At 42.1% G+C, this 19,411-nt stretch overlaps 1 long non-coding RNA gene and 10 other non-coding genes across 11 annotated transcripts; all 11 read right to left on the reverse strand.

The window, feature by feature from the left end:
- Positions 1–1,581: 1,581 nt before the first annotated feature.
- Positions 1,582–1,660, reverse strand: LOC117700290 (small nucleolar RNA SNORD115). The gene has a single exon (XR_004605434.1). It is a non-coding gene; the product is annotated as a small nucleolar RNA SNORD115 (small nucleolar RNA).
- A 1,846-nt stretch (positions 1,661–3,506) lies between these two features.
- On the reverse strand, positions 3,507–3,583 carry LOC117700062 (small nucleolar RNA SNORD115). Its single transcript, XR_004605384.1, has one exon. It is a non-coding gene; the product is annotated as a small nucleolar RNA SNORD115 (small nucleolar RNA).
- Positions 3,584–5,417: 1,834 nt separating this feature from the next.
- On the reverse strand, positions 5,418–5,494 carry LOC117700069 (small nucleolar RNA SNORD115). Its single transcript, XR_004605386.1, has one exon. It is a non-coding gene; the product is annotated as a small nucleolar RNA SNORD115 (small nucleolar RNA).
- Positions 5,495–7,331: 1,837 nt separating this feature from the next.
- On the reverse strand, positions 7,332–7,407 carry LOC117700395 (small nucleolar RNA SNORD115). Its single transcript, XR_004605471.1, has one exon. It is a non-coding gene; the product is annotated as a small nucleolar RNA SNORD115 (small nucleolar RNA).
- A 1,855-nt stretch (positions 7,408–9,262) lies between these two features.
- LOC117700076 (small nucleolar RNA SNORD115) lies at positions 9,263–9,339 on the reverse strand. The gene has a single exon (XR_004605387.1). It is a non-coding gene; the product is annotated as a small nucleolar RNA SNORD115 (small nucleolar RNA).
- A 1,834-nt stretch (positions 9,340–11,173) lies between these two features.
- On the reverse strand, positions 11,174–11,250 carry LOC117700083 (small nucleolar RNA SNORD115). Its single transcript, XR_004605388.1, has one exon. It is a non-coding gene; the product is annotated as a small nucleolar RNA SNORD115 (small nucleolar RNA).
- Positions 11,251–11,311: 61 nt separating this feature from the next.
- On the reverse strand, positions 11,312–17,164 carry LOC143442992 (uncharacterized). Its single transcript, XR_013111636.1, has 3 exons — positions 17,045–17,164; positions 12,803–12,847; positions 11,312–11,429 (listed from the first exon to the last, which is right to left on the reverse strand). It is a non-coding gene; the product is annotated as an uncharacterized LOC143442992 (long non-coding RNA).
- Positions 13,087–13,163, reverse strand: LOC117700092 (small nucleolar RNA SNORD115). Its single transcript, XR_004605390.1, has one exon. It is a non-coding gene; the product is annotated as a small nucleolar RNA SNORD115 (small nucleolar RNA).
- On the reverse strand, positions 15,005–15,081 carry LOC117700099 (small nucleolar RNA SNORD115). The gene has a single exon (XR_004605391.1). It is a non-coding gene; the product is annotated as a small nucleolar RNA SNORD115 (small nucleolar RNA).
- On the reverse strand, positions 16,914–16,990 carry LOC117700107 (small nucleolar RNA SNORD115). The gene has a single exon (XR_004605392.1). It is a non-coding gene; the product is annotated as a small nucleolar RNA SNORD115 (small nucleolar RNA).
- A 1,663-nt stretch (positions 17,165–18,827) lies between the features above and the next one.
- LOC117700243 (small nucleolar RNA SNORD115) lies at positions 18,828–18,905 on the reverse strand. Its single transcript, XR_004605422.1, has one exon. It is a non-coding gene; the product is annotated as a small nucleolar RNA SNORD115 (small nucleolar RNA).
- Positions 18,906–19,411: the final 506 nt, after the last annotated feature.

A 19,411-nucleotide genomic window follows, 5' to 3' on the forward strand; every position in this document is an offset into this window, starting at 1 on the left:
TACTCTCATTAATAAAGCCCATTTCCATACTCCAGTATCTCAGAATTCTTAAGAGTGTCAAGGGCACAGCTGATCATGAAGTATGTTCTCTCACAATTCCTATCTACAGCCACTTGTCTATGAAGAAGCCCCACCCCCAAAAGCTCTCTTGGCTAATTTGCTACAAAAAAACATGGAAAACACAAAGTAGCAACTTGTCCCAAGACAGGCTTAATTCTTTATCTAGAAAAAGCAGCCAGTGCATATATGCCTTTAACCTCAACTCTCTGGACCTGCCAACACTTTGCTTGAGCTCCTCAAGTTATTTTAAAAAGCACAGTATACAGACAACCTCACAGAGATTTTAGAGTCTGTTTGAAGGAAGTTGTGAGTTTCTCATTCTACCTTGAGGGGAAGGATCATTCACCTGCAAGGTCTAAACTGAATGTCTCAAGTCATTTTGAAACACATTTTCTTACATTCCGCAGTGTGTCAGAGGCAGAGTGGATAGTGACAAATGTTCTGCCATGGAAGCATATGTCTTAAGGCTTAATGTATTGCAGTACCATGATACTGAAAAGGTGACCCTAGTTCCTGAATCTAACATGAGGCAAGTTGACATTTAGCCCAGTGGTGTCAGGTTCCACAAGATAAGGCTTGACCTATGAAAAAATCCATGCCTGGCAAGTTTTATTTGAGGATGGTTGAGGGGTGAAGTTTAGCAAGAAGAGAATCCAATACTTTGAAGGAATTTGGGAAGGAATTGTTTCCATTGCAACCCAGACAACTTCAACTAACACCCATATGTAAATTCCCTCTGGAATGAAGATTTTGGGAAAATTTGCTAGACTTTTGGTCAATTGTCAAGACATCATGTGGTGGTTGGCAATGGTGGATTTTTAGAGACTACTTTTGTCTCAGTAATCAAGGCTCTGTTTCTTGGTTCCCATGTCATCTTAAAGAGAGTCCTGAGAACAGGCTTGGAAGCCTCTGTTGAGATCCTGTAACTGCTCATGTGGTGAGCAAGGAAGATGCAGATTCCATGTTCAGCAGTTAGTTATCCTCTTATTGCATCAAGGGTGGCTCCTATTAATGGGGCTAGGAATAATCAGATTTTAAGAAAATTCCTGTACCCTCGTAAATGTATATGTCTACATGGTAGAACTTAACCCACAATCGAAAATCTTCTGGCGTGTTTGGATTTATTGTTTAGCTATCCTTAAGCACTTGAGTTTGGCTGAGCCTCACACTGTAATACACAAAGGCACAAGCTATAGAGGAAGGGAAGACATTAGCACAGATGATTCCACTTACCTGACATCTCTGATTGTTTTGGCTCCAAAGAAGGGCATGCCACATGACTGCAAAACACCAGAAAAGACAGGGGCATAAGCAATGTGGATGCCATGCAGATTGTTACACAAGTTGAGTAAAAGACTTAGTGAATTGTTAGTAAGCAGTGTTTCCCAGCAAAGGAGAACAAGGATTTTGAAAATTTCTCAGAGGTGTCAAAGGACAAGGCCATTTTGAGTACTTCAGGCAAGTCCCCCAAGAGGTGTCCCAAAGACTTAAAGAACCTCCTGTAACCCTGTCCTCCTGGGCGGGCCTCAGCGTACACCTACAGGCTTATTTTGATGTCATCACCTCTCTTCATGGACATTGGGGTTGTCATCATTGACCCAGGCTGGGAAAACACAGCCACTTATGATTATATATCACCCAGACCCAGTTCTTACCAGGCTCACCAACACTGCCTCCATGTTAGAAAAGGGCCCATGGAAATGGAGAGAGCTGCAGCATCCAATGGTCTTCCAAGGACTCAAGGGCAACCTTCTTTGTAAGCTTGAAATTGACTTCTCTGTAGGAGGAAAGATCAAGATGTCGAGGCTCATGATTGCCCTTCTTTATTTCAAAATTTATGGAGAGAGAATTTGTGTAAGTACTCTCATTAATAAAGCCCATTTCCATACTCCAGTATCTCAGAATTCTTAAGAGTGTCAAGGGCACAGCTGATCATGAAGTATGTTCTCTCACAATTCCTATCTACAGCCACTTGTCTATGAAGATGCCCCACCCCCAAAAGCTCTCTTGGCTAATTTGCTACAAAAAACATGGAAAACACAAAGTAGCAACTTGTCCCAAGACAGGCTTAATTCTTTATCTAGAAAAAGCAGCCAGTGCATATATGGCCTTTAACCTCAACTCTCTGGACCTGCCAACACTATTGCTTGAGCTCCTCAAGTTATTTTAAAAAGCACAGTATACAGACAACCTCACAGAGATTTTTAGAGTCTGTTTGAAGGAAGTTGTGAGTTTCTCATTCTACCTTGAGGGGAAGGATCATTCACCTGCAAGGTCTAAACTGAATGTCTCAAGTCATTTTGAAACACATTTTCTTACATTCGCAGTGTGTCAGAGGCAGAGTGGATAGTGACAAATGTTCTGCCATGAAGCATATGTCTTAAGGCTTAATGTATTGCAGTACCATGATACTGAAAAGGTGACCCTAGTTTCCTGAATCTAAACATGAGGCAAGTTGACATTTAGCCCAGTGGTGTCAGGTTCCAAAGATAAGGCTTGACCTATGAAAAATCCATGCCATGGCAAGTTTTTATTTGAGGATGGTTGAGGGGTGAAGTTTAGCAAGAAGAGAATCCAAATACTTTGAAGGAATTTGGGAAGGAATTGTTTCCATTGCAACCCAGACAAGTTCAACTAACACCCATATGTAAATTCCCTCTGGAATGAAAGATTTTGGGAAAATTTTGCTAGACCTTTGGTCCCTTGTCAAGACATCATGTGGTGGTTGGCAATGGTGGATTTTTATATACTACTTTTGTCTCAGTAATCAAGGCTCTGTTTCTTGTTTCCCATGTCATCTTAAAGGAGAGTCCTGAGAAACAGGCTTGGAAGCCTTGTTGAGATCCTGTAACTGCTCATGTGGTGAGCAAGGAAGATGCAGATTCCATGTTCAGCAGTTAGTTATCCTCTTATTGCATCAAGGGTGCTCCTATTAATGGGGCTAGGGCTAGGATAATCAGATTTTAAGAAAATTCCTGTACCCTCGTAAATGTATATGTCTACATGGTAGAACTTAAACCCACAATCGAAAATCTTCTGGCGTGTTTGGATTTATTGTTTAGCTATCCTTAAGCACTTGAGTTTGGCTGAGCCTCACACTGTAATACACAAAGGCACAAGCTATAGAGAAGGGAAGACATTAGCACAGATGATTCCACTTACCTGACATCTCTGATTGTTTTGGCTCCAAGAAGGCATGCCACATGACTGCAAAACACCAGAAAAGACAGGGGCATAAGCAATGTGGATGCCATGCAGATTGTACACAAGTTGAGTAAAAGACTTAGTGATTGTTAGTAAGCAGTGTTTTCCCAGCAAAGGAGAACAAGGATTTTGAAAATTTCTCAGAAGGTGTCAAAGGACAAGGCCATTTGAGTACTTCAGGCAAGTCCCCCAAGAGGTGTCCAAAGACTTAAAGAACCTCCTGTAACCCTGTCCTCCTGGGCGGGCCTCAGCGTACACCTACAGGCTTATTTTGATGTCATCACCTCTCTTCATGACATTGGGTTGTCATCATTGACCCAGGCTGGGAAAACACAGCCACTTATGATTATATATCACCCAGACCCAGTTCTTACCAGGCTCACCAACACTGCCTCCATGTTAGAAAAGGGCCCATGGAAATGGAGAGAGCTGCAGCATCCAATGGTCTTCCAAGGACTCAAGGGCAACCTTCTTTGTAAGCTTGAAAATTGACTTCTCTGTAGGAGGAAAGATCAAGATGTCAAGGCTCATGATTGCCCTTCTTTATTTCAAAATTTATGGAGAGAGAATTTGTGTAAGTACTCTCATTAATAAAGCCCATTTCCATACTCCAGTATCTCAGAATTCTTAAGAGTGTCAAGGGCACAGCTGATCATGAAGTATGTTCTCTCACAATTCCTATCTACAGCCACTTGTCTATGAATATGCCCCACCCCCAAAAGCTCTCTTGGCTAATTTGCTCCAGAAACATGCAAAACACAAAGTAGCAACTTGTCCCAAGACAGGCTTAATTCTTTATCTAGAAAAAGCAGCCAGTGCATATATGCCTTTAACCTCAACTCTCTGGACGTTCCAACACTTGCTTGAGCTCCACAAGTTATTTTAAAAAGCACAGTATACAGACAACCTCACAGAGATTTTAGAGTCTCTTTGAAGGAAGTTGTGAGTTTCTCATTCTACCTTGAGGGGAAGGATCATTCACCTGCAAGGTCTAAACTGAATGTCTCAAGTCATTTTGAAACACATTTTCTTACATTCCGCAGTGTGTCAGAGGCAGAGTGGATAGTGACAAATGTTCTGCCATGGAAGCATATGTCTTAAGGCTTATGTATTGCAGTACCATGATACTGAAAAGGTGACCCTAGTTCCTGAATCTAACATGAGGCAAGTTGACATTTAGCCCAGTGGTGTCAGGTTCCACAAGATAGGCTTGACCTATGAAAAATCCATGCCTGGCAAGTTTTATTTGAGGATGGGTTGAGGGGTGAAGTTTAGCAAGAAGAGAATCCAATACTTTGAAGGAATTTGGGAAGGAATTGTTTCCAATTGCAACCCAGACAACTTCAACTAACACCCATATGTAAATTCCCTCTGGAATGAAGATTTTGGGAAAATTTGCTAGACCTTTGTTCCCTTGTCAAGACATCATGTGGTGTTGGCAATGGTGGATTTTTAGAGACTACTTTTGTCTCAGTAATCAAGGCTCTGTTTCTTGGTTCCCATGTCATCTTAAAGAGAGTCCTGAGAACAGGCTTGGAAGCCTCTGTTGAGATCCTGTAACCTGCTCATGTGGTGAGCAAGGAAGATGCAGATTCCATGTTCAGCAGTTTAGTTATCCTCTTATTGCATCAAGGGTGGCTCCTATTAATGGGGCTAGGAATAATCAGATTTTAAGAAAATTCCTGTACCTCGTAAATGTATATGTCTACATGGGTAGAACTTAACCCACAATCGAAAATCTCCTGGCGTGTTTGGATTTATTGTTTAGCTTATCCTTAAGCACTTGAGTTTGGCTGAGCCTCACACTGTAATACACAAAGGCACAAGCTATAGAGAAGGGAAGACATTAGCACAGATGATTCCACTTACCTGACATCTCTGATTGTTTTGGCTCCAAGAAGGCATGCCACATGACTGCAAAACACCAGAAAAGACAGGGGCATAAGCAATGTGGATGCCATGCAGATTGTACACAAGTTGAGTAAAAGGACTTAGTGATTGTTAGTAAGCAGTGTTTCCCAGCAAAGGAGAACAAGGATTTTGAAAATTTCTCAGAAGGTGTCAAAGGACAAGGCCATTTGAGTACTTCAGGCAAGTCCCCCAAGAGGTGTCCAAAGACTTAAAGAACCTCCTGTAACCCTGTCCTCCTGGGCGGGCCTCAGCGTACACCTACAGGCTTATTTTGATGTCATCACCTCTCTTCATGACATTGGGTTGTCATCATTGACCCAGGCTGGGAAACACAGCCACTTATGATTATATATCACCCAGACCCAGTTCTTACCAGGCTCACCAACACTGCCTCCATGTTAGAAAGGGCCCATGGAAATGGAGAGAGCTGCAGCATCCAATGGTCTTCCAAGGACTCAAGGGCAACCTTCTTTGTAAGCTTGAAAATTGACTTCTCTGTAGGAGGAAAGATCAAGATGTCAAGGCTCATGATTGCCCTTCTTTATTTCAAAATTTATGGAGAGAGAATTTGTGTAAGTACTCTCATTAATAAAGCCCATTTCCATACTCCAGTATCTCAGAATTCTTAAGATGTAAAGGGCACAGCTGATCATGAAGTATGTTCTCTCACAATTCCTATCTACAGCCACTTGTCTATGAAGATGCCCCACCCCCAAAAGCTCTCTTGGCTAATTTGCTCCAAGAAACATGCAAAACACAAAGTAGCAACTTGTCCCAAGATAGGCTTAATTCTTTATCTAGAAAAAAGCAGCAGTGCATATATGCCTTTAACCTCAACTCTCCTGGACCTGCCACACTTATGCTTGAGCTCCTCAAGTTATTTTAAAAAGCACAGTATACAGACAACCTCACAGAGATTTTAGAGTCTGTTTGAAGGAAGTTGTGAGTTTCTCATTCTACCTTGAGGGGAAGGATCATTCACCTGCAAGGTCTAAACTGAATGTCTCAAGTCATTTTGAAACACATTTTCTTACATTCCGCAGTGTGTCAGAGGCAGAGTGGATAGTGACAAATGTTCTGCCATGGAAGCATATGTCTTAAGGCTTAATGTATTGCAGGTACCATGATACTGAAAAGGTGACCCTAGTTCCTGAATCTAACATGAGGCAAGTTGACATTTAGCCCAGTGGTGTCAGGTTCCACAAGATAGGCTTGACCTATGAAAAAAATCCATGCCTGGCAAGTTTTATTTGAGGATGGTTGAGGGGTGAAGTTTAGCAAGAAGAGAATCCATACTTTGAAGGAATTTGGGAAGGAATTGTTTTCCATTGCAACCCAGAACAACTTCAACTAACACCCATATGTAATTCCCTCTGGAATGAAGATTTTGGAAAAGTTGCTAGACCTTTGTTCCATTGTCAAGACATCATGTGGTGGTTGGCAATGGTGGATTTTTAGAGACTACTTTTGTCTCAGTAATTCAAGGCTCTGTTTCTTGGTTCCCATGTCACTTAAAGAGAGGTCTGAAAACAGGCTTGGAAGCCTCTGTTGAGATCCTGTAACTGCTCATGTGGTGAGCAGAGAAGATTGCAGATTCCATGTTCACAGTTAGTTATCCTCTTATTGCATCAAGGGGGTGGCTCCTATTAATGGGGCTAGGAATAATCAGATTTTAAGAAAATTCCTGTACCCTCGTAAATGTATATGTCTACATGGTAGAACTTAACCCACAATCGAAAATCTCCTGGCGTGTTTGGATTTATTGTTTAGCTATCCTTAAGCACTTGAGTTTGGCTGAGCCTCACACTGTAATACACAAAGGCACAAGCTATAGAGAAGGGAGAGACATTAGCACAGATGATTCCACTTACCTGACATCTCTGATTGTTTTGGCTCCAAGAAGGCATGCCACATGACTGCAAAACACCAGAAAAGAACAGGGGCATAAGCAATGTGTATGCAATGCAGATTGTACACAAGTTGAGTTAAAAGACTTAGTGATTGTTAGTAAGCATGGTTTCCCAGCAAAGGAGAACAAGGATTTTGAAAAATTTCTCAGAAGGTGTCAAAGGACAAGGCCATTTGAGTACTTCAGGCAAGTCCCCCAAGAGGTGTCCAAAAGACTTAAAGAACCTCCTGTAACCCTGTCCTCCTGGCGGCCTCAGCGTACACCTACAGGCTTATTTTGATGTCATCACTCTCTTCATGACATTGGGTTGTCATCATTGACCCAGGCCTGGGAAAAACACAGTCCACTTATGATTATATATCACCCAGACCCAGTTCTTACCAGGCTCACCAACACCTGCCCTCCAGGTTAGAAAAGGGCCCATGGAAATGGAGAGAGCTTGCAGCATCCAATGGTCCTTCCAAGGACTCAAGGGCAACCTTCTTTGTAAGCTTGAAAATTGACTTCTCTGTAAGGAGGAAAGATCAAGATGTCGAGGCTCATGATTGCCCTTCTTTATTTCAAAATTTTATGGAGAGAGAATTTGTGTAAGTACTCTCATTAATAAAGCCCCATTTCCATACTCCAGTATCTCAGAATTCTTAAGAGTGTCAGGGCACAGCTGATCATGAGTATGTTCTCTATCACATTCCTATCTACAGCCACTTGTCTATGAAGATGCCCCACCCCCAAAAGCTCTCTCTTTGGCTATTTGCTACCAAAAAAACATGGAAAACACAAAGTAGCAACTTGTCCCAAGGACAGGCTTAATTCTTTATCTAGAAAAAGCAGCCAGTGCATATATGCCTTTAACCTCAACTCTCTGGACCGTGCCAACACTATTGCTTGAGCTCCTCAAGTTATTTAAAAAAGCACAGTATACAGACAACCTCACAGAGATTTTAGAGTCTGTTTGAAGGAAGTTGTGAGTTTCTCATTCTACCTTGAGGGGAAGGATCATTCACCTGCAAGGTCTAAACTGAATGTCTCAAGTCATTTTGAAACACATTTTCTTACATTCCGCAGTGTGTCAGAGGCAGAGTGGATAGTGACAAATGTTCTGCCATGGAGCATATGTCTTAAGGCTTAATGTATTGCAGTACATGATACTGAAAAGGTGACCCTAGTTTCCTGAATCTAACATGAGGCAAGTTGACATTTAGCCCAGTGGTGTCAGGTTCCACAAGATAAGGCTTGACCTATGAAAAAATCCATGCCTGGCAAAGTTTTATTTGAGGATTGTTGAGGGGGTGAAGTTTAGCAAGAAGAGAATCCAATACTTTGAAGGAATTTGGGAAGGAATTGTTTCCATTGCAACCCAGACAACTTCAACTAACACCCATATGTAAATTCCCTCTGGAATGAAGATTTTGGGAAAAAAATTTGCTAGACCTTTGTTCCCTTGTCAAGACATCATGTGGTGGTTGGCAATGGTGGATTTTTAGAGACTACTTTTGTCTCAGTAATCAAGGCTCTGTTTCTTGGTTCCCATGTCATCTTAAAGAGAGTCCTGAGAACAGGCTTGGAAGCCTCTGTTGAGATCCTGTAACTGCTCATGTGGTGAGGCAAGGGAAGATGCAGATTCCATGTTCAGCAGTTAGTTATCCTCTTATTGCATCAAGGGTGGCTCCTATTAATGGGGCTAGGAATAATCAGATTTTAAGAAAATTCCTGTACCCTCGTAAATGTATATGTCTACATGGTAGAACTTAACCCACAATCGAAAATCTCCTGGCGTGTTTGGATTTATTGTTTAGCTATCCTTAAGCACTTGAGTTGGCTGAGCCTCACACTGTAATACACAAAGGCACAAGCTATAGAGAAGGGAAGACATTAGCACAGATGATTCCACTTACCTGACATCTCTGATTGTTTTGGCTCCAAGAAGGCATGCCACATGACTGCAAAACACCAGAAAAGACAGGGGCATAAGCAATGTGGATGCCATGCAGATTGTACACAAGTTGAGTAAAAGACTTAGTGATTGTTAGTAAGCAGTGTTTCCCAGCAAAGGAGAACAAGGATTTTGAAAATTTCTCAGAAGGTGTCAAAGGACAAGGCCATTTGAGTACTTCAGGCAAGTCCCCCAAGAGGTGTCCAAAGACTTAAAGAACCTCCTGTAACCCTGTCCTCCTGGGCGGGCCTCAGCGTACACCTACAGGCTTATTTTGATGTCATCACCTCTCTTCATGACATTGGGTTGTCATCATTGACCCAGGCTGGGAAAACACAGCCACTTATGATTATATATCACCCAGACCCAGTTCTTACCAGGCTCACCAACACTGCCTCCATGTTAGAAAAGGGCCCATGGAAATGGAGAGAGCTGCAGCATCCAATGGTCTTCCAAGGACTCAAGGGCAACCTTCTTTGTAAGCTTGAAAATTGACTTCTCTGTAGGAGGAAAGATCAAGATGTCAAGGCTCATGATTGCCCTTCTTTATTTCAAAATTTATGGAGAGAGAATTTGTGTAAGTACTCTCATTAATAAAGCCCATTTCCATACTCCAGTATCTCAGAATTCTTAAGAGTGTCAAGGGCACAGCTGATCATGAAGTATGTTCTCTCACAATTCCTATCTACAGCCACTTGTCTATGAAGATGCCCCACCCCCAAAAGCTCTCTTGGCTAATTTGCTCCAAGAAACATGCAAAACACAAAGTAGCAACTTGTCCCAAGACAGGCTTAATTCTTTATCTAGAAAAAGCAGCCAGTGCATATATGCCTTTAACCTCAACTCTCTGGACCTGCCAACACTTTGCTTGAGCTCCTCAAGTTATTTTAAAAAGCACAGTATACAGACAACCTCACAGAGATTTTAGAGTCTGTTTGAAGGAAGTTGTGAGTTTCTCATTCTACCTTGAGGGGAAGGATCATTCACCTGCAAGGTCTAAACTGAATGTCTCAAGTCATTTTGAAACACATTTTCTTACATTCCGCAGTGTGTCAGAGGCAGAGTGGATAGTGACAAATGTTCTGCCATGGAAGCATATGTCTTAAGGCTTAATGTATTGCAGTACCATGATACTGAAAAGGTGACCCTAGTTCCTGAATCTAACATGAGGCAAGTTGACATTTAGCCCAGTGGTGTCAGGTTCCACAAGATAAGGCTTGACCTATGAAAAAATCCATGCCTGGCAAGTTTTATTTGAGGATGGTTGAGGGGTGAAGTTTAGCAAGAAGAGAATCCAATACTTTGAAGGAATTTGGGAAGGAATTGTTTCCATTGCAACCCAGACAACTTCAACTAACACCCATATGTAAATTCCCTCTGGAATGAAGATTTTGGGAAAATTTGCTAGACCTTTGTTCCCTTGTCAAGACATCATGTGGTGGTTGGCAATGGTGGATTTTTAGAGACTACTTTTGTCTCAGTAATCAAGGCTCTGTTTCTTGGTTCCCATGTCATCTTAAAGAGAGTCCTGAGAACAGGCTTGGAAGCCTCTGTTGAGATCCTGTAACTGCTCATGTGGTGAGCAAGGAAGATGCAGATTCCATGTTCAGCAGTTAGTTATCCTCTTATTGCATCAAGGGTGGCTCCTATTAATGGGGCTAGGAATAATCAGATTTTAAGAAAATTCCTGTACCCTCGTAAATGTATATGTCTACATGGTAGAACTTAACCCACAATCGAAAATCTCCTGGCGTGTTTGGATTTATTGTTTAGCTATCCTTAAGCACTTGAGTTTGGCTGAGCCTCACACTGTAATACACAAAGGCACAAGCTATAGAGAAGGGAAGACATTAGCACAGATGATTCCACTTACCTGACATCTCTGATTGTTTTGGCTCCAAGAAGGCATGCCACATGACTGCAAAACACCAGAAAAGACAGGGGCATAAGCAATGTGGATGCCATGCAGATTGTACACAAGTTGAGTAAAAGACTTAGTGATTGTTAGTAAGCAGTGTTTCCCAGCAAAGGAGAACAAGGATTTTGAAAATTTCTCAGAAGGTGTCAAAGGACAAGGCCATTTGAGTACTTCAGGCAAGTCCCCCAAGAGGTGTCCAAAGACTTAAAGAACCTCCTGTAACCCTGTCCTCCTGGGCGGGCCTCAGCGTACACCTACAGGCTTATTTTGATGTCATCACCTCTCTTCATGACATTGGGTTGTCATCATTGACCCAGGCTGGGAAAACACAGCCACTTATGATTATATATCACCCAGGACCCAGTTCTTACCAGGCTCACCAACACTGCCTCCATGTTAGAAAAGGGCCCATGGAAATGGAGAGAGCTGCAGCATCCAATGGTCTTCCAAGGACTCAAGGGCAACCTTCTTTGTAAGCTTGAAAATTGACTTCTCTGTAGGAGGAAAGATCAAGATGTCAAGGCTCATGATTGCCCTTCTTTATTTCAAAATTTATGGAGAGAGAATTTGTGTAAGTACTCTCATTAATAAAGCCCATTTCCATACTCCAGTATCTCAGAATTCTTAAGAGTGTCAAGGGCACAGCTGATCATGAAGTATGTTCTCTCACAATTCCTATCTACAGCCACTTGTCTATGAAGATGCCCCACCCCCAAAAGCTCTCTTGGCTAATTTGCTCCAAGAAACATGCAAAACACAAAGTAGCAACTTGTCCCAAGACAGGCTTAATTCTTTATCTAGAAAAAGCAGCCAGTGCATATATGCCTTTAACCTCAACTCTCTGGACCTGCCAACACTATGCTTGAGCTCCTCAAGTTATTTTAAAAAGCACAGTATACAGACAACCTCACAGAGATTTTAGAGTCTGTTTGAAGGAAGTTGTGAGTTTCTCATTCTACCTTGAGGGGAAGGATCATTCACCTGCAAGGTCTAAACTGAATGTCTCAAGTCATTTTGAAACACATTTTCTTACATTCCGCAGTGTGTCAGAGGCAGAGTGGATAGTGACAAATGTTCTGCCATGGAAGCATATGTCTTAAGGCTTAATGTATTGCAGTACCATGATACTGAAAAGGTGACCCTAGTTCCTGAATCTAACATGAGGCAAGTTGACATTTAGCCCAGTGGTGTCAGGTTCCACAAGATAAGGCTTGACCTATGAAAAAATCCATGCCTGGCAAGTTTTATTTGAGGATGGTTGAGGGGTGAAGTTTAGCAAGAAGAGAATCCAATACTTTGAAGGAATTTGGGAAGGAATTGTTTCCATTGCAACCCAGACAACTTCAACTAACACCCATATGTAAATTCCCTCTGGAATGAAGATTTTGGGAAAATTTGCTAGACCTTTGTTCCCTTGTCAAGACATCATGTGGTGGTTGGCAATGGTGGATTTTTAGAGACTACTTTTGTCTCAGTAATCAAGGCTCTGTTTCTTGGTTCCCATGTCATCTTAAAGAGAGTCCTGAGAACAGGCTTGGAAGCCTCTGTTGAGATCCTGTAACTGCTCATGTGGTGAGCAAGGAAGATGCAGATTCCATGTTCAGCAGTTAGTTATCCTCTTATTGCATCAAGGGTGGCTCCTATTAATGGGGCTAGGAATAATCAGATTTTAAGAAAATTCCTGTACCCTCGTAAATGTATATGTCTACATGGTAGAACTTAACCCACAATCGAAAATCTTCTGGCGTGTTTGGATTTATTGTTTAGCTATCCTTAAGCACTTGAGTTTGGCTGAGCCTCACACTGTAATACACAAAGGCACAAGCTATAGAGAAGGGAAGACATTAGCACAGATGATTCCACTTACCTGACATCTCTGACTGTTTTGGCTCCAAGAAGGCATGCCACATGACTGCAAAACACCAGAAAAGACAGGGGCATAAGCAATGTGGCATGCCTTGCAGATTGTACACAAGTTGAGTAAAAGACTTAGTGATTGTTAGTAAGCAGTGTTTCCCAGCAAAGGAGAACAAGGATTTTGAAAATTTCTCAGAAGGTGTCAAAGGACAAGGCCATTTGAGTACTTCAGGCAAGTCCCCCAAGAGGTGTCCAAAGACTTAAAGAACCTCCTGTAACCCTGTCCTCCTGGGCGGGCCTCAGCGTACACCTACAGGCTTATTTTGATGTCATCACCTCTCTTCATGACATTGGGTTGTCATCATTGACCCAGGCTGGGAAAACACAGCCACTTATGATTATATATCACCCAGACCCAGTTCTTACCAGGCTCACCAACACTGCCTCCATGTTAGAAAAGGGCCCATGGAAATGGAGAGAGCTGCAGCATCCAATGGTCTTCCAAGGACTCAAGGGCAACCTTCTTTGTAAGTTTGAAAATTGACTTCTCTGTAGGAGGAAAAATCAAGATGTCGAGGCCCTTGATTGCCCTTCTTTATTTCCAAATTTTATGGAGAGAGAATTTGTGTAAGTACTCTCATTAATAAAGCCCATTTCCATACTCCAGTATCTCAGAATTCTTAAGAGTGTCAAGGGCACAGCTGATCATGAAGTATGTTCATCTCACAATTCCTATCTACAGCCACTTGTCTATGAAGATGCCCCACCCCAAAAGCTCTCTTGGCTAATTTGCTCCAAAGAAACATGCAAAACACAAAGTAGCAACTTGTCCCAAGATAGGCTTAATTCTTTTATCTAGAAAAAGCAGCCAGTGCATATATGCCTTTAACCTCAACTCTCTGGACCTGCCAACACTTTGCTTGAGCTCCTCAGTTATTTTAAAAAAGCACAGTATACAGACAACCTCACAGAGATTTTAGAGTCTGTTGAAGGAAGTTGTGAGTTTCTCATTCTACCTTGAGGGGAAGGATCATTCACCTGCAAGGTCTAAACTGAATGTCTCAAGTCATTTTGAAAACACATTTTCTTACATTCCGCAGTGTGTCAGAGGCAGAGTGGATAGTGACAAATGTTCTGCCATGGAAGCATATGTCTTAAGGCTTAATGTATTGCAGTACCATGATACTGAAAAGGTGACCCTAGTTCCTGAATCAAACATGAGGCAAGTTGACATTTAGCCCAGTGGTGTCAGGTTCCACATGATAAGGCTTGACCTATGAAAAAATCCATGCCTGGCAAGTTTTATTTGAGGATGGTTGAGGGGTGAAGTTTAGCAAGAAGAGAATCCATACTTTGAAGGAATTTGGGAAGGAATTGTTTCCATTGCAACCCAGACAACTTCAACTAACACCCATATGTAAATTCCCTCTGGAATGAAGATTTTGGGAAAATTTGCTAGAACCTTTGTTCCCTTGTCAAGACATCATGTGGTGGTTGGCAAATGGTGGATTTTAGAGACTACTTTTGTCTCAGTAATCAAGGCTCTGTTCTTGGTTCCCAATGTCATCTTAAAGAGAGTCCTGAGAACAGGCTTGGAAGCCTCTGTTGAGATCCTGTAACTGCTCAATGTGGTGAGCAAGGAAGATGCAGATTCACCATGTTCAGCAGTTAGTTATCCTCTTATTGCATCAAGGGGTGGCTCCTATTAATGGGGCTAGGAATAATCAGATTTTAAGAAAATTCCTGTACCCTCGTAAATGTATATGTCTACATGGTAGAACTTAACCCACAATCGAAAATCTCCTGGCATGTTTGGATTTATTGTTTAGCTATCCTTAAGCACTTGAGTTTGGCTGAGCCTCACACTGTAATACACAAAGGCACAAGCTATAGAGAAGGGAAGACATTAGCACAGATGATTCCACTTACCTGACATCTCTGATTGTTTTGGCTCCAAGAAGGCATGCCACATGACTGCAAAACACCAGAAAAGACAGGGGCATAAGCAATGTGGATGCCATGCAGATTGTACACAAGTTGAGTAAAAGACTTAGTGATTGTTAGTAAGCAGTGTTTCCCAGCAAAGGAGAACAAGGATTTTGAAAATTTCTCAGAAGGTGTCAAAGGACAAGGCCATTTGAGTACTTCAGGCAAGTCCCCCAAGAGGTGTCCAAAGACTTAAAGAACCTCCTGTAACCCTGTCCTCCTGGGCGGGCCTCAGCGTACACCTACAGGCTTATTTTGATGTCATCACCTCTCTTCATGACATTGGGTTGTCATCATTGACCCAGGCTGGGAAAACACAGCCACTTATGATTATATATCACCCAGACCCAGTTCTTACCAGGCTCACCAACCACTGCCTCCATGTTAGAAAAGGGCCCATGGAAATGGAGAGAGCTGCAGCATCCAATGGTCTTCCAAGGACTCAAGGGCAAACTTCTTTGTAAGTTTGAAAATTGACTTCTCTGTAGGAGGAAAGATCAAGATGTCAAGGCTCATGATTGCCCTTCTTTATTTCAAAATTTATGGAGAGAGAATTTGTGTAAGTACTCTCATTAATAAAGCCCATTTCCATACTCCAGTATCTCAGAATTCTTAAGAGTGTCAAGGGCACAGCTGATCATGAAGTATGTTCTCTCACAATTCCTATCTACAGCCACTTGTCTATGAAGATGCCCCACCCCCAAAAGCTCTCCTTGGCTAATTTGCTCCAAGAAACATGCAAAACACAAAGTAGCAACTTGTCCCAAGACAGGCTTAATTCTTTATCTAGAAAAAGCAGCCAGTGCATATATGCCTTTAACCTCAACTCTCTGGACCTGCCAACACTTTGCTTGAGCTCCTCAAGTTATTTTAAAAAGCACAGTATACAGACAACCTCACAGAGATTTTAGAGTCTGTTTGAAGGAAGTTGTGAGTTTCTCATTCTACCTTGAGGGGAAGGATCATTCACCTGCAAGGTCTAAACTGAATGTCTCAAGTCATTTTGAAACACATTTTCTTACATTCCGCAGTGTGTCAGAGGCAGAGTGGATAGTGACAAATGTTCTGCCATGGAAGCATATGTCTTAAGGCTTAATGTATTGCAGTACCATGATACTGAAAAGGTGACCCTAGTTCCTGAATCTAACATGAGGCAAGTGGACATTTAGCCCAGTGGTGTCAGGTTCCACAAGATAAGGCTTGACCTATGAAAAAATCCATGCCTGGCAAGTTTATTTGAGGATGGTTGAGGGGTGAAGTTTAGCAAGAAGAGAATCCAATACTTTGAAGGAATTTGGGAAGGAATTGTTTTCCATTGCACCCAGACAACTTCAACTAACACCCATATGTAAATTCCCTCTGGAATGAAGATTTTGGGAAAATTTGCTAGACCTTTGTTCCTTGTCAAGACATCATGTGGTGGTTGGCAATGGTGGATTTTTAGAGACTACTTTGTCTCAGTAATCAAGGCTCTGTTTCTTGGTTCCCATGTCATCTTAAAGAGAGTCCTGAGAACAGGCTTGGAAGCCTCTGTTGAGATCCTGTAACTGCTCATGTGGTGAGCAAGGAAGATGCAGATTCCATGTTCAGCAGTTAGTTATCCTCTTATTGCATCAAGGGTGGCTCCTATTAATGGGGCTAGGAATATCAGATTTTAAGAAAATTCCTGTCCCTCGTAAATGTATATGTCTACATGGTAGAACTTAACCCACAATCGAAATCTTCCTGGCGTGTTTGGATTTATTGTTTAGCTATCCTTAAGCACTTGAGTTTGGCTGAGCCTCACACTGTAATACACAAAGGCACAAGCTATAGAGAAGGGAAGACATTAGCACAGATGATTCCACTTACCTGACATCTCTGATTGTTTTGGCTTCAAGAAGGCATGCCACATGACTGCAAAACACCAGAAAAGACAGGGGCATAAGCAATGTGGATGCCATGCAGATTGTACACAAGTTGAGTAAAAGACTTAGTGATTGTTAGTAAGCAGTGTTTCCCAGCAAAGGAGAACAAGGATTTTGAAAATTTCTCAGAAGGTGTCCAAAGGACAAGGCCATTTGAGTACTTCAGGCAAGTCCCCCAAGAGGTGTCCAAAGACTTAAAGAACCTCCTGTAACCCTGTCCTCCTGGGCGGGCCTCAGCGTACACCTACAGGCTTATTTTGATGTCATCACCTCTCTTCATGACATTGGGTTGTCATCATTGACCCAGGCTGGGAAAACACAGCACTTATGATTATATATCACCCAGACCCAGTTCTTACCAGGCTCACCAACACTGCCTCCAGGTTAGAAAAGGGCCCATGGAAATGGAGAGAGCTGCAGCATCCAATGGTCTTCCAAGGACTCAAGGGCAACCTTCTTTGTAAGCTTGAAAATTGACTTCTCTGTAGGAGGAAAGATCAAGATGTCAAGCTCATGATTGCCCTTCTTTATTTCAAAATTTATGGAGAGAGAATTTGTGTAAGTACTCTCATTAATAAAGCCCATTTCCATACTCCAGTATCTCAGAATTCTTAAGAGTGTCAAGGGCACAGCTGATCATGAAGTATGTTCTCTCACAATTCCTATCTACAGCCACTTGTCTATGAAGATGCCCCACCCCCAAAAGCTCATCTTGGCTAATTTGCTCCAAGAAACATGCAAAACACAAAGTAGCAACTTGTCCCAAGACAGGCCTTAATTCTTTATCTAGAAAAAGCAGCCAGTGCATATATGCCTTTACCTCAACTCTCTGGACCTGCCAACACTTTGCTTGAGCTCCTCAAGTTATTTTAAAAAGCACAGTATACAGACAACCTCACAGAGATTTTAGAGTCTGTTTGAAGGAAGTTGTGAGTTTCTCATTCTACCTTGAGGGGAAGGATCATTCACCTGCAAGGTCTAAACTGAATGTCTCAAGTCATTTTGAAACACATTTTCTTTACATTCCGCAGTGTGTCAGAGGCAGAGTGGATAGTGACAAATGTTCTGCCATGGAAGCATATGTCTTAAGGCTTAATGTATTGCAGTACCATGATACTGAAAAGGTGACCTAGTTCCTGAATCTAACATGAGGCAAGTTGACATTTAGCCCAGTGGTGTCAGGTTCCACAAGATAAGGCTTGACCTATGAAAAAATCCATGCCTGGCAAGTTTTATTTGAGGATGGTTGAGGGGTGAAGTTTAGCAAGAAGAGAATCCAATACTTTGAAGGAATTTGGGAAGGAATTGTTTCCATTGCAAACCCAGACAACTTCAACTAACACCCTATGTAAATTCCCTCTGGAATGAAGATTTGGGGAAAATTTGCTAGACCTTTGTTCCCTTGTCAAGACATCATGTGGTGGTTGGCAATGGTGGATTTTTAGAGACTACTTTTGTCTCAGTAATCAAGGCTCTGTTTCTTGGTTCCCATGTCATCTTAAAGAGAGTCCTGAGAACAGGTTTGGAAGCCTCTGTTGAGATCCTGTAACTGCTCATGTGGTGAGCAAGGAAGATGCAGATTCCATGTTCAGCAGTTAGTTATCCTCTTATTGCATCAAGGGTGGCTCCTATTAATGGGGCTAGGAATAATCAGATTTTAAAGAAAATTCCTGTACCCTCGTAAATGTATATGTCTACATGGTAGAACTTAACCCACAATCGAAAATCTTCTGGCGTGTTTGGATTTATTGTTTAGCTATCCTTAAGCACTTGAGTTTGGCTGAGCCTCACACTGTAGTAATACACAAAGGGACAAGCTATAGAGAAGGGAAGACATTAGCACAGATGATTCCACTTACCTGACATCTCTGATTGTTTTGGCTCCAAGAAGGCATGCCACATGACTGCAAAACACCAGAAAAGACAGGGGCATAAGCAATGTGGATGCCATGCAGATTGTACACAAGTTGAGTAAAAGACTTAGTGATTGTTAGTAAGCAGTGTTTCCCAGCAAAGGAGAACAAGGATTTTGAAAATTTCTCAGAAGGTGTCAAAGGACAAGGCCATTTGAGTACTTCAGGCAAGTCCCCCAAGAGGTGTCCAAAGACTTAAAGAACCTCCTGTAACCCTGTCCTCCTGGGCGGGCCTCAGCGTACACCTACAGGCTTATTTTGATGTCATCACCTCTCTTCATGACATTGGGGTTGTCATCATTGACCCAGGGCTGGGAAAACACAGCACTTATGATTATATATCAACCCAGACCCAGTTCTTACCAGGCTCACCAACACTGCCTCCATGTTAGAAAAGGCCCATGGAAATGGAGAGAGCTGCAGCATCCAATGGTCTTCCAAGGACTCAGGGCAACCTTCTTTGTAAGTTTGAAAATTGACTTCTCTGTAGGAGGAAAGATCAAGATGTCAAGGCTCATGATTGCCCTTATTTATTTCAAAATTTATGGAGAGAGAATTTGTGTAAGTACTCCTCATTATAAGAGCCCATTTCCATACTCCAGTATCTCAGAATTCTTAAGAGTGTCAAGGGCACAGCTGATCATGAAGTATGTTCTCTCACAATTCCCTATCTACAGCCACTTGTCTATGAAGATGCCCCAACCCAAAGCTCTCTTGGCCTAATTTGCTCCAAGAAACATGCAAACACAAAGTAGCAACTTGTCCCAAGACAGGCTTAATTCTTAGTCTAGAAAAAGCAGCCAGTGCATATAT

This window comes from Arvicanthis niloticus, chromosome 1 (genome assembly GCF_011762505.2).
Source record: "Arvicanthis niloticus isolate mArvNil1 chromosome 1, mArvNil1.pat.X, whole genome shotgun sequence".
In the NCBI taxonomy this organism is placed as follows: domain Eukaryota; kingdom Metazoa; phylum Chordata; class Mammalia; order Rodentia; family Muridae; genus Arvicanthis; species Arvicanthis niloticus.